Genomic DNA, 14,379 nt, shown 5'->3' with positions numbered 1-14,379 from the left:
GGGTGACAGGCACTGAGGGGGCACTTGATGGGATGAGCATTGGGTGTTATGCTATATGTTGGCATATCGAACTGCAATAAAAAATATATACCAAAAAATTTTAAGAAAGTAAACACACACACAGAAAAGAATCAATTCTAATTTGATTGTGTATTTACATATGAAAGGTCACAATAAAAGTCCTTAAAACAGAAAAAAAAACATGAAAATCAATGTCATCCACCATATCAACTGACTAAAAGAGAATTGCTATGTGATAAGATTAATCAATGCAGGAAAAGTATTTGATGAAATCCAACACACTTTTATGATATAAATTCTCAGAAGACTAGGCATATTGGGGAATGTCCTCAATTTTCTAAAGAACACCTGCAAAAAAAAAAAAAAGAACACCTGCAAAATATTTACAGTTAACATATTTAATAGTGAAAGACTGACTGCTTTTCCCTAGGGCTGGAAACAAGAAAATGATGTCCACCCTCAGCACTCTTATTCATCATAATATAGAAAAAAATAATAAAAATACATATTGGAATGAAAAGGTAAGTCTTTATTTGCAAATAATATGATTTTCTACAAAGAAAATATCAAATAATATATCAAAATAATTTTCTAAAACTATTGAGTTCAGCAATGTCACAGCAATGTCATAAATTAAACATATAAAATCTATTGTATTTCTATTTAGTACCAATAAACATCTGGATATTGAAATTAATAATACAATAGTGTGTAAAATCACTATGTAAAAAACCCACAAAACACTTAGGTGTGTATCTACTCATCCCAAAGTACAGGACTTTGTTGCTTACTACACAATGCTGATGAAAGAAATCAAAGAATACAAATCTAGTGACATATCGTGTTGATGGACTGCAAGAATCATTATGCTAAACAAGTCAATTTTGCTCAAATTGCTGTATGCATTAATGTAATTCCTGTAAAAATTTCAGCAAGATTTTTTTTTTAAATTTTTTTTTTTATTTATTTATGATAGTCACAGAGAGACAGAGAGAGAGGCAGAGACATAGGCAGAGGGAGAAGCAGGCTCCATGCACCGGGAGCCTGATGTGGGATTCGATCCCAGGTCTCCAGGATCACGCCCTGGGCCAAAGGCAGGCGCCAAACCGCTGCGCCACCCAGGGATCCTCAGCAAGATTTTTATAGGCATAGACAAGCTTATTATAAAATTCAAGTGGAAAAGTATAGGCCTTAGAATAGCCAAAACCAACTGGTTGGGTAAGTGGTGTGCAAATATTTATTAAAATTGAAAATACGCAAGCTTTCAAACCATGAGTCTTGCATTTGGAAATGTATCATGTAAAACACTAGTACTTAGGATTATATGTAAGAATATTTATTACTGTATTGTTTATAATGGCAAAGTTTGAAAACAATTTATCATTAGAGAATTGAATCAATTGTATGTTATCCATACTATAAACTATTATACATATATTCAAACATATTTTTTAAATAGAGAAAGGAGTAAAATCTCTAGCAAAAGTATAGGGATCAACCTTTAATAGAAACAGGAGCATGTCATCCATTATAAAAGAAAGGTAGACAAAATATATAGGTAAAGATATCAGTAAGTTGATCATTTTGGTGGAGGAAAGACAATGAAATTTCCTTTTAGTTGCAAATATTTTCTAAATGACAAATGAGACGCAGTCATGAGCTTGCTGTGTGAGAGGGGATTGGGGGGATAGTGGAGGTTTAGGGAAGGAAAAGAATTTTAGCAAGTAGCAAAGAAAACAGAGTGGGACAACATGTAAAGTTTACTGGACAGTGTTATCTTCCAACCTGAGATTTTGAGTTCTTCAATATAAATGAGACTGATCATTAGGGATGTGTACATTTCTCCACTCACAATAGTAATATCTGAGAAATTGTGAATTCATTACGACATATATGTCTATGTGTGTGTGCATGTTCATCTGCTTGTATCTATTTATATGTTTATCTGTATTTCTTTTACACATTTAAATCAATGGATAATTACCACATAAAATCATTGCAAAGACTAACTTATATTCCAAATGAAGCACTATCCTGGGAGAACTCCTACTATGCATAAATATCACCTTTATGATATATTGCCAGAATCCCACAGACATGGTTAAGAATTCCCTTTCTCATACCTCAACAGTATCTTGTAATTAACCCTATTTAGCCCTTTGAAAATATAAAATGTGTCTTAAAAATCTTCATCCCTATGACTTATCAGGATCTGGAACGTGTTGGAACCCAGTATATGTTTGTTGTTTGTGGGTAAATGGTTTATACATCCATGTACTCATCAAAATTATAAAAACAGAATGCCAAAAACTAAGCTTGCTCTACAATGTCCACCAAACACCAATCTATTCCCACCTGAAAGGCAGTTGGGCCACATTTGTTATTAAGAAGAATTGTTCCCTAGAAGATCGTTGTAAATATGAAATCTTTGGCTGAAGATTAGAGTGATTCTTAGCACAAATACAACAGTCATCTAACCTACCTCAGCTCTACATGTAGGAAGGATTCAGTGTCGTATCCTGAGTCTTTGTTCATTCTCTCAACCTATACTCTGCTCCTGGGTGATTTTTCCTAGATTGATGGTTTTAAATGCAATCTGGAGAAGAACCCTCTTGCACTGCTGGTCAGAATGGAAACTGGTGCAGGCACTCTGGAAAACAGTATGGAGGTCTCTCAAAAAATTAAAAATAGAACTACTCTGTGATCCAGCAATTACACTGGTAGATATTTACCGAAAGGATACAAAAATACATATTTGAAGGGGTACATGCACCCTAATATTATAGCAGCATTATCAACAATAGACAAACTCTGGAGAAAGCCCAAATGTCCACCAACTGATGAATTGATATAGAAGCAGTGGCATTTATATTTATATTTATATTTATATAAATGTTATTAACCCATCAAAAAATGAAATCTTTCCATTTGCAACAACATGGATAGAGGTAGAGTTGAATTCAGCAATGTCACAGCATAGCATTATGCTAAGTGAAATAAGTCAGAGAAAGACAAATATGATACAATCTCACTCATATGTGGAATTTATGAAAGAAAACAGATGAAGATATGGGAAGGGTGGAAAAAGGAGAGAAACAATCATAAGAGACTCTTCACAATAAAGAACAAACTGTGGATTGATGGAGGGATGTGGGTGGAGATGGCCTAAATCAGTGATGGGCATTAAAGAAGGCATTTGTTGTGATGAGCTGTGATATAAGCTGTGATGAGCTGTTACATACACCCAGTTGTATGCAAGTGATGAATCACTGAATTCTATTCCAGAAACCAATATTGAACTGTATATTAACTAACTAAAGTTTAAGTTTAAAACAAGGTAATCTCGAGTCCAGGCTTCTCTAGTCACAGGCCCAAAAGCCTATTTGACCTTATTGTTTGAATGAATAATAAGCCACTTAAAAAAAGACATGGCCAAAAAAATCTCTTGATTTCCTCTAAGAAAACCTATTCCTTTTCTAATCTTCACCATCCCATGAAAATATATTCCTATGTGTCCAATTGCTTAATCCAGAAGTTCACTCTAAATTTCCCCCAAGTTTTTTTATCCCCACACATAACACATCATCAAATCTTTACAAATATTCATAATTCATATTGAAAATCTACAAGTTTCACTCATGTGGATTTTAAGAAATGAAACAGATGGACATACAGGGGAAGAAAAGAGAGAGGGAAACCATAAAACAGGCTTTTAGCAATAGAGAACAAATTGAGGGTTGCCAAAGGTGAGATGGGTGGAGGATGTGTTAAATGAGTGATGGGGATTAAGGAGGGTATTCATTGTGATGAGCACTGGGTGTTGTATGTAAGTGTTGAATCACTAAATTCTACACCTGAGGCTAATCTTACACTGTATGTTAACTAACTGGAATTAAATGAAGAAAAGAAAAAAAAAGAAAAGTTAAAAAAATCAACAACTATGACTTTCCCCTGAATGATAAGAAAGAGTCAGATCCAGAGTTGAAACAGTAGTTTATTTAAAATGGTCATGTATTGAACTACTCTTTCAACTCTGGATCTGATTAAAAGTGCCGTTTTCAACAAAAAGAAAATTACAAGACATGCAAACGAAGGGTGACTCATATACAAGAAAAAAATGTAGTCAGTGGAAACTGACTCAGTAGGGATGCAGATGTTAGATATAGCAAAGACTTCAAAGAACTTGGAGGAGGAGGGGCAAGATGGCGGAAGAGTAGGGTCCCCAAGTCACCTGTCCCCAGCAAATTACCTAGATAACCTTCAAATCATCCTGAAAATCTACGAATTCGGCCTGAGATTTAAAGAAAGAACAGCTGAAACGCTACAGTGAGAAGAGTTCACATTTCTATCAAGGTAGAAAGACGGGGAAAAAAGAAATAAAGAAACAAAAGGCATCCAAGGGGGAGGGGCCCCGCGAGGAGCCGGGCTAAGGCCGGGGAAAGTGCCCCCAGGACAGGAAAGCTCCAGCCGGGAGAAGCAGGAGCTGCACCAATCTTCCAGGGCGGAAAGGCGCTCGCAGGGAGTTGGAGCAGGACCCAGAAGGGCGGGGATGCCCTCAGGCTCCCTGGGACACTAACAGACACCTGCACCCCCGGGAGAGTGCGCGGAGCTCCCTAAGGGGCTGCAGGGCGCAAAAGGCTGGACCAGGAGCAGCTCGGCTGGACCCGGGAGCAGTTCCGAGGGGCTCGGGTGGAGGATCCACGCAGAGACGGTTGCGCGGACCCTGTTGCAGCTTGGAGGGGCTCGGCTGGCGGCTCTGCGGAGAGGGTGCTGCTTAGCTGGGAGCGCGAATCCAACAGCACAGGCCCGGGAGCACAGGGCGCCGGGGACACAGCCCAAAATCCGACCACCCCCTGAGACAGGCAGAGACCAGGAGGGCCCAGGACAGCAAGGACGCTCCTGCCCTGAGCTAGCAGATCAGCGGCCCCACCCCCAGAGCATCCAGGCCCCTGCAGATGGAGAGCTCCTTAGTTACGGCAGGAGCTGAATCCAGGGCTCCAGGGCTCCAGAGCTGGCCGCCGCCACTGTGGTTGTTTCTCCTGGGGCCTCATGGGGTAAACAACCCCCACTGAGCCCTGCACCAGGCAGGGGGCAGAGCAGCTCCCCCAAGTGCTACCACCTGAAAATGAGCACAACAGGCCCCTCCCCCAGAAGACCAGCTAGACGGACAAGTTCCAGGGGGAACTCAAGGGACTTAAAGTATACAGAATCAGAAGATACTCCCCCGTGTTTTTTTGTTTGTTTGTTTGTTTTTTGCTTTTTGATTTCTGTTTCCTTCCCCCACCCTTTTTTTCCTTTCTTTCTTTTTCTTCTCTTTTTTTTCTTTTTTTCTTCCTTTTTTCTTTTTTTCTTTTCTTTCCTTCTTTCTCTCCACTCTTTTTCTCCCTTTCCAAATACAACTTGTTTTTGGCCACTCTGCACTGAGCAAAATGACTAGAAGGAAAACCTCACCTCAAAAGAAAGAATCAGAAACAGTCCTCTCTCCCACAGAGTTACAAAATCTGGATTACAATTCAATGACAGAAAGCCAATTCAGAAGCACTATTATACAGCTACTGGTGGCTCTAGAAAAAAAGCATAAAGGACTCAAGAGACTTCATGACTGCAGAATTTAGACCCAATCAGGCAGAAATTAAAAATCAATTGAATGAGATGCAATCCAAACTAGAAGTCCTAACGAGGAGGGTTAACGAGGTGGAAGAACCAGTGAGTGACATAGAAGAAAGTTGATGGACAAGAGGGAAACTGAAGAAAAAAGAGACAAACAATTAAAAGACCATGAGGATAGATTAAGGGAAATAAATGACAGCCTGAGGAAGAAAAACCTACATTTAATTGGGGTTCACGAGGGCGCTGAAAGGGACAAGGGCCAGAATATGTATTTGAACAAATCATACCTGAAAACTTTCCTAATCTGGGAAGGGAAACAGGCATTCAGATCCAGGAAATAGAGAGATCCCCCCCAAAATCAATAAAAACCGTTCAACACCTCAACATCTAATAGTTAGGCTGGCAAATTCCAAAGATAATGAGAAGATCCTTAAAGCAGCAAGAGACAAGAAATCCCTGACTTTTATGGAGAGGAGTATTAGGGTAACAGCAGATCTCACTACAGAGACCTGGCAGGCCAGAAAGGGCTGGCAGGATATATGCAGGGTCCTAAATGAGAAAAACATGCAACCAAGAATACTTTATCCAGCAAGGCTCTCATTCAGAATGGAAGGAGAGATAAAGAGCTTTCAAGACAGGCAGGAACTGAAAGAATATGTGACCTCCACACCAGCTCTGCAAGAAATTTTAAGGGGGACTCTTAAAATTCCCCTTTAAGAAGAATTCCAGTGGAACAATCCACAAAAACAGGGACTGAATAGATATCATGATGACACTAAACTCGTATCTTTCAATAGTAACTCTGAACGTGAATGGGCTTAATGACCCCATCAAAAGGCTCAGGGTGTCAGACTGGATAAAAAAAGCAGGACCCATCTATTTGCTGTCTACAAGAGACTCATTTGAGACAGAAGGACACCTACAGCCTGAAAATAAAAGGTTGGAGAACCATTTACCATTCAAATGGTCCCCAAAAGAAAGCAGGGGTAGCCATCCTTATATCAGATAAACTAAAATTTACCCCGAAGACTGTAGTGAGAGATGAAGAGGGACACTATATCATACTTAAAGTATCTATCCAAGAAGAAGACTTAACAATCTTCAATATATATGCCCCGAATACGGGAGCTTCCAAATATGTCAATCAATTAATAACCAAAATTAAGACACACTTAGATAACAATACACTTATACTTGGTGAATTCAATCTAGCGCTTTCTATGCTCGATAGGTCTTCTAAACACAACATCTCCAAGGAAATGAGAGCTTTAAATGATACACTGTACCAGATGGATTTCACAGATATCTACAGAACTTTACATCCAAACTCAACTGAATACACATTCTTGTCAAGTGCACATGGAACTTTCTCCAGAATAGACCACATACTGGGTCACAAATCGGGTCTAAACCGATACCAAAAGATTGGGATCGTCCCCTGCATATTCTCAGACCATAATGCCTTGGTATTAGAACTAAATCACAAGAAGTTTGGAAGGACCTCAAACATGTGGAGGTTTAGGACCATCCTGCTAAAAGATGAAAGGGTCAACCAGGAAATTAAGGAAGAATTAAAAATATTCATGGAAACTAATGAGAATGAAGATACAATCGTTCACAATCTTTGGGATGCAGCAAAAGCAGTCCTAAGGGGGAAATACATTGCAATACAGGCAGCCATTCAAAAACTGGAAAGAACTCAAATACAAAAGCTAACCTTACACATAAAGGAGCTAGAGAAAAAAACAGCAAATAGATCCTACACCCAGTAGAAGAAGAGAGTTAATAAAGATTGGAGCAGAACTCAACGAAATCGAGACCAGAAGAATTGTGGAACAGATCAACAAAACCAGGAGTTGGTTCTTTGAAAGAATTAATAAGATACATAACCCACTAGCCAGCCTTATTAAAAAGAAGAGAGAGAAGACTCAAATTAATAAAATAATAAAAGAGAAAGGAGAGTTCACTACCAACACCAAGGAAATACAAACGATTTTAAAAACATATTATGAACAGCTATACGCCAATAAATTAGGCAATCTAGAAGAAATGGACGCATTCCTGGAAAGCCACAAACTACCAAAACTGGAACAGGAAGAAATAGAAAACCTGAACAGGCCAAGAACCATGGAGGAAATTGAAGCAGTCATCAAAAACCTCCCAAGACACAAGAGTCCAGGGCCAGATGACTTCCCAGGGGAATTCTATCAATTGTTTAAAGAAGAAACCATATCTATTCTACTAAAGCTGTTTGGAAAGATAGAAAGAGATGGAGTACTTCCAAATTCGTTCTATGAGGCCAGCATCACCTTAATTCCAAAACCAGACAAAGACCCCACCAAAAAGGAGAATTACAAACCAATATCCCTGATGAACATGGATGCCAAAATTCTCAACAAGATACTAGCCAATAGGATCCAACAGTACATTAAGAAAATTATTCACCATTCCCAAGTAGGATTTATCCCCAGGACACAAGGCTGGTTCAACACTTGTAAAACAATCAATGTGATTCATCATATCAGCAAGAGAAAAACCAAGAACCATATGATCCTCTCATTAGATGCAGAGAAAGCATTTGACAAAATACAGCATCCATTCCTGATCAAAACTCTTCAGAGTGTAGGGATAGAGGGAACGTTCCTCAACACCTTATAAGCCATCTATGAAAAGCCCACAGCAAATATCATTCTCAATGGGGAAGCACTGGGAGTCTTTCTCCTAAGATCAGGAACAAGACAGGGATGTCCACTCTCACCACTGCTATTCAACATAGTACTGGAAGTCCTAGCCTCAGCAATCAGACAACAAAAAGACATTAAACGCATTCAAATTGGCAAAGAAGTCAAACTCTCCCTCTTCGCCGATGACATGATACTCTACATAGAAAACCCAAAGGCCTTCACCCTAAGATTGCTAGAACTCATACAGCAATTTGGTAGCGTGGCAGAATACAAAATCAGTGCCCAGAAATGAATGGCATTTCTATACACTAACAATGAGACTGAAGAAAGAGAAATTAAGGAGTCAATCCCATTTACAATTGCACCCAAGGGGATCCCTGGGTGGCGCAGCGGTTTGGCGCCTGCCTTTGACCCAGGGCGCGATCCTGGAGACCCGGGATCGAATCCCACATCGGGCTCCCGGTGCATGGAGCCTGCTCCTCCCTCTGCCTGTGTCTCTGCCTCTCTCTCTCTCACTGTGTGCCTATCATAAATAAATTAAAAAAAAAATAAAAAAAAATGTTTACAATTGCACCCAAAAGCATAAAATACCTAGGAATAAACCTAACCAAAGAGGTAAAGTATCTATACCCTACAAACTACAGAACACTTCTGAAAGAAATTGAGGAAGAGACAAAGAGATGGAAAAATATTCCATGCTCATGGAGTGGCAGAATTAATATTGTGAAAATGTCAATGTTACCCAGGGCAATTTATACGTTTAATGCAATCCCTATCAAAATACCATGGACTTTCTTCAGAAAGTTAGACAAATTATTTTAAGATTTGTGTGGGGTCAGAAAAGACCCCGAGAAAAACAAAAACAAAAACAAAAAACAAAACAAACAAACAAACAAACAAAAAAAGAGCCCGAAAAGCCAGGGGAATTTTAAAAAAGAAAACCATAGCTGGGGGCATCACAATGCCAGATTTCAGGGTGTACTACAAAGCTGTGGTCATCAAGACAGTGTGGTACTGGCACAAAGACAGACACATAGATCAATGGAACAGAATAGAGAACCCAGAAATGGACTCTGAACTTTATGGTCAACTAATATTCGATAAAGGAGGAAAGACTATCCATTGGAAGAAAAACAGTCTCTTCAATAAATGGTGCTGGGCAAATTGGACATCCACATGCAGAAGAATGAAACTAGACCACTCTCTTTCACCATACACAAAGATAAACTCAAAATGGATGAAAGATCTAAATGTGAGACAAGATTCCATCAAAATCCTAGAGGAGTACACAGGCAACACCCTTTTTGAACTCGGCCACAGTAACTTCTTGCAAGATACATCCACGAAGGCAAAAGAAACAAAAGCAAAAATGAACTATTGGAACTTCATCAAGATAAGAAGCTTTTGCAGAGCAAAGGATATAGTCAACAAAAGTAAAAGACAACCTACAGAATGGGAGAAGATATTTGCAAATGACGTATCCGATAAAGGGCTAGTTTCCAAGATCTATAAAGAACTTCTTAAACTCAACACCAAAGAAACAAACAACCCAATCATGAAATAGGCAAAAGACATGAAGAGAAATCTCAAGGAGGAAGACATAGTCATGGCCAACATGCACATGAGAAAATGCTCTGCATCACTTGCCATCAGGGAAATACAAATCAAAACCACAATGCGATACCACCTCACACCAGTGAGAATGGGGAACATTAACAAGGCAGGAAACCACAATTGTTGGAGAGGATGTGGAGAAAAGGAAACCCTCTTCCACTTTTCGTGGGAATGTGAACTGGTGCAGCCACTCTGGAAAACTGTGTGGAGGTTACTCAAAGAGTTAAAAATAGACCTGCCCTACGACCCAGCATTGCACTGTTGGGGATTTACCCCAAAGATTCAGATGCAATGAAACGCCGGGACACCTGCACTCCGATGTTTATAGCAGTAATGTCCACAATAGCCAAACTGTGGAAGGAGCCTCGGTGTCCATCGAAAGATGAATGGATAAAGAAGATGTGGTTTATGTATACAATGGAATATTACTCAGCCATTAGAAACGACAAATACCCACCATTTGCTTCAATGTGGATGGAACTGGAGGGTATTATGCTGAGTGAAATAAGTCAATCGGAGAAGGACAAGTATTATATGTTCTCATTCATTTGGGTAATATAAATAATAGTGAAAGGGAATAGAAGGGAAGGGAGAAGAAGGGTGTGGGAAATATCAGAAAGGGAGACAAAACATACAGACTCCTAACTCTGGGAAACGAACTAGGGGTGGTGGAAGGGGAGGAGGGCGAGGGGTGGGGGTGAATGGGTGATGGGCACTGAGGGGGGGCTCTTGACGGGATGAGCACTGTGTGTTATTTTGTAAGTTGCAAATTGAACACCAATAAAAAATAAATTTATTATAACAAGGAATTAAGGAAATAAAAAAAGAATTAAGGAAATACAAAAACTATTAATTAGGAGATATGAATAAATAGGAAACAGAAAGGAAACTAATGGATATCTGGATATGAAAAATATATTTGCTACAATGGAAATTTTAACTCAATAGAAGATTTGTTATCAGAAGTATCAGTCAATTTGAAGGTAGATCAATAGAGATTATTTAATTTGAAGAGAAGGAAAAACAATGAAGAAAAATGAACAGATCCTCAGAGACCTGTAGGAAACCATCAAGAGTATCAACATTGCATAATGAGAGTGACAGAAGGAGAAAATCAAAAAAAAGGTGCATAAAAATATTTGAAAAATGGCAGAAAACTTCCCAAACTTGATCAAAATTATAATTTACTTATCCAATAAGCTCAGCAAACTCCAAGTAGGAAAATGGAGAGATCTAAACCTAGGCATATTTTCCCCTGTGGTATGCATTCTTCCTTGCTGCAAAAACCAATAAACCCAAATTGTACAACTTACAGGGGTGTTCCTGATGATCTTTGTCAGGAAGCCAATGACAGAAATGAAGGACACTAATACTCAGCTGAAGTTCTCACTACTTTGGACCAGAACCTTTTACTCAGTAATAGCATGCTATAGAGACCCGTGTCTCTTTCTGTTGAGCATAAGTATCAGAGACCCTTTGTGTTTCTATCTGTTCAAGGCAACGCCTTCTCTTAGTTGGGAAGTAAGCTCACACTGAATTGAATTTGATGTTTTATTAAAGGCTTTCAGCACTGGGTTTATTTTATGATCCTAGGAATAAGATTCCTTGGGATTTCTAAAAATCTGATCACCTTTAAAAATCTGCTTCTATGGGTTGTCTGTTTAATATCTTGATATTAAAGTTGTTTGTCTATAATAAATGTGTATAGAGAAAGAGTGGAGTTAGGCCTAGTAAGTATCAAGCTGATCTTAAATGCTGAGAAGATTTTTCTCAAACAAATATCCTTTGGACCAATTTTGCTCAAGGTCTTCGTTTCAAAATCTGATAAAGATTTTTTTAGTCTTTTTTTTTTTTTGTGTGTGTGTGTGTATACCCAGAATTGGCATTTAGTTTCATTTACTCAAATACAGATAGGTGGTATCTCATAGTTTTGCTTTGTATTTCCTCAATGATGAGTGATGTTGAGCATCTTTTTATGTGTCTCTTAGCTATCCATATGTCTTTTTGGGGAAAAATATCTTTTCATCTCTTTTGCCCATTTCATAACTGGATTATTTGGGTTTTTTTTAGTTGTTGAGTTTGATAAGTACTTTATAGATTTTAGATATTAACCCTTTGTCAGATATGTCATTGGCAAATATCTTCTCCAATTCTGTAGGTTCTTTTTTAGTTTTGTGCATTGTTTCCTTTTTTTTTAAATTTTTATTTATTTATAATATTTACAGAGAGAGAGAGAGGCAGAGACACAGGCAGAGGGAGAAGCAGGCTCCACGCACCGGGAGCCCGATGTGGGATCTGATCCTGGGTCTCAGGGATTGCGCCCTGGGCCAAAGGCAGGCGCCAAACCGCTGCGCCACCCAGGGATCCCCGCATTGTTTCCTTTGTTGTGCAGAATCTTTTTATCTTAAGTTCCTATAGTTCATTTTTGCTTTTGTTTCCCTTGCTTCCAGAGAAGTGTCAAGTAAGAAGTTCCTAGAGCTGAGTTCAAAGAGTTTGCTGCCTGTGTTCTCCTCTAGGACTTTAATGGTTTCCTGTCTCACATTTATGTCTTTTATCCATTTTCAATTAATTTTTCTGTATTGTGCAATAAAGTGTGGTCCAGTTACATTATTTTGCATGTTGCTGTCCGACTTTCAAAACATTCTTTTTCCCATGGGTATTCTTTCCTGCTTTGTCAAAGATTGGCTGACCATATAGTTGTGGGATCATTTTTGAGTTTTCCATTCTGTTCTATTGATCTATTTTTGTACCAGTAAAATAGTGTTTTAAAATAGTGTTTTAAAATAGTGTTTTAAAATAGTGATTAGTACAGCTTTGTAATATAACTTGAACTTTGAAATTGTGATACTTCCAGTTTTGTTTTTCTTCTTCAAAATTGCTTTCACTATTTGGAGTCTTGTGATTCCATACAAATTTGTGTGTTCTAGCTCTGTGAAAAATGAGGGCAGTATTTTGATAGGGATCGCATTAAATGTGTAGATGTCTTTCGGTAGTATAAACATTTGAACATGTTTGTTCTTCCAATCCATGAGCATGGAATGTTCTTCCATTTATTCGTGTCTTCTTGATTTCTTTCAAAACATTCTATAGTTTTCAGAGTACAGTTTTTTTTACCTCTTTGGTTAGGTTTATTCCTAGGTATCCTATGGGTTTTGGTGCAATTGTAAATGGGATCAATTTCTTGATTTCTGTACTTCATTACTGATGTAGAGAAATGCAATAGATTTCTGTATGTTGATTTTATAACCTGAGACTTTGCTGAATTCCTATATCAGTTCTACTAATTTTTTCATGGACTCTGGGTTTTTTACAGAGTATCATGTCATCTGCAAATAGTGAAAGCTTTACTTCTTCCTTGTCAATTGGATGCTTTTCTTTCTTTTTATTGTCTGAGGCTAGAACTTCCAGTACTATGTTAAATAACAATGGTGGGAGTGGACACCTCTGTCTTGTTTCTGACCATAGAGGAAATAAACTGAGATTTTCTCCACTGAGGATGATATTATCTGTGGATATTGCACATATGGCTTTTACGATATTGAGGTATGTTCCCTCAATCCCTACTTGTTGAGGGCTTTTATTAAGAATTGATGCTGTATTTTGTCAAATGCATATTCTACCTCTATTGAGAGGATCATATGGTTCTTCTCATTTCTTTTAATGATGTAATGTTGGATTCAATTTGCTAGTTTCCTTTTTTTTTTATTTTATTTTATTTTATTTTTTATTTTTTATTTTTTATTTTTTTTATTGGTGTTCAATTTACTAACATACAGAATAACACCCAGTGCCCGTCACCCATTCACTCCCACCCCCCGCCCTCCTCCCCTTCTACCACCCCTAGTTCGATTCCCAGAGTTAGCAGTCTTTACGTTCTGTCTCCCTTTCTGATATTTCCCTTTGAGAATTTTTGCATCCAAGTTCATCAGGGATATTACCCTGTAATTCTTTTAGTGGGACCTTTATTTTTTTTTATTTTTTTTATTTTTTAGTGGGACCTTTAAATGTCTGGTAGAATTCTCCTGAGAAGCCATCTGGCCAGGGATGTTTGTTCATTGGGAGATTTTTGACTACTAATCAATTCTTTTGCTGGTTAAAAGTATGTCCAAATTTTCTATTTATTCCTGTTTCAGTTATTGTGTTTATATGTTTATAGGAATTTATCCATTTCTTCCAGATTCCCCAGTTTGTTGGCATATGATTTTTCTTTTTTAAAAAAAGATTTATTTATTTATTTATTTATTTATTTATTTATTTATTTGAGACAGAAAGCATACAGAGGGAGAGGGAGAAGCAGACTCACTGCTGAACAGGGAACCGACATGGGGCTCGATCCCAGGATCCCAGGAACACGACCCAAGCCAAATGCAGACGCTTAACTAACTGAGCCACTCAGGTGCCTCAGGATATGATTTTTCTTATTGTTGTTTATATTTGTGTAGTGTTGTTT

At 38.2% G+C, this 14,379-nt stretch overlaps 1 long non-coding RNA gene across 1 annotated transcript in view; it reads right to left on the bottom strand.

The window, feature by feature from the left end:
- Window positions 1-1,484: 1,484 nt before the first annotated feature.
- Window positions 1,485-14,379, bottom strand: part of LOC118353661 (uncharacterized) — a 107,193-nt gene continuing 94,298 nt past the window's right edge. The window contains exon 3 of the long non-coding RNA XR_007409301.1: window positions 1,485-2,671. This is a non-coding gene — a long non-coding RNA (uncharacterized LOC118353661). The remainder of the gene's footprint in view (window positions 2,672-14,379) is intronic.

Source organism: Canis lupus, chromosome X (genome assembly GCF_003254725.2).
Source record: "Canis lupus dingo isolate Sandy chromosome X, ASM325472v2, whole genome shotgun sequence".
In the NCBI taxonomy this organism is placed as follows: domain Eukaryota; kingdom Metazoa; phylum Chordata; class Mammalia; order Carnivora; family Canidae; genus Canis; species Canis lupus.
This window is presented reverse-complemented; position numbering and strand designations above follow the sequence as displayed.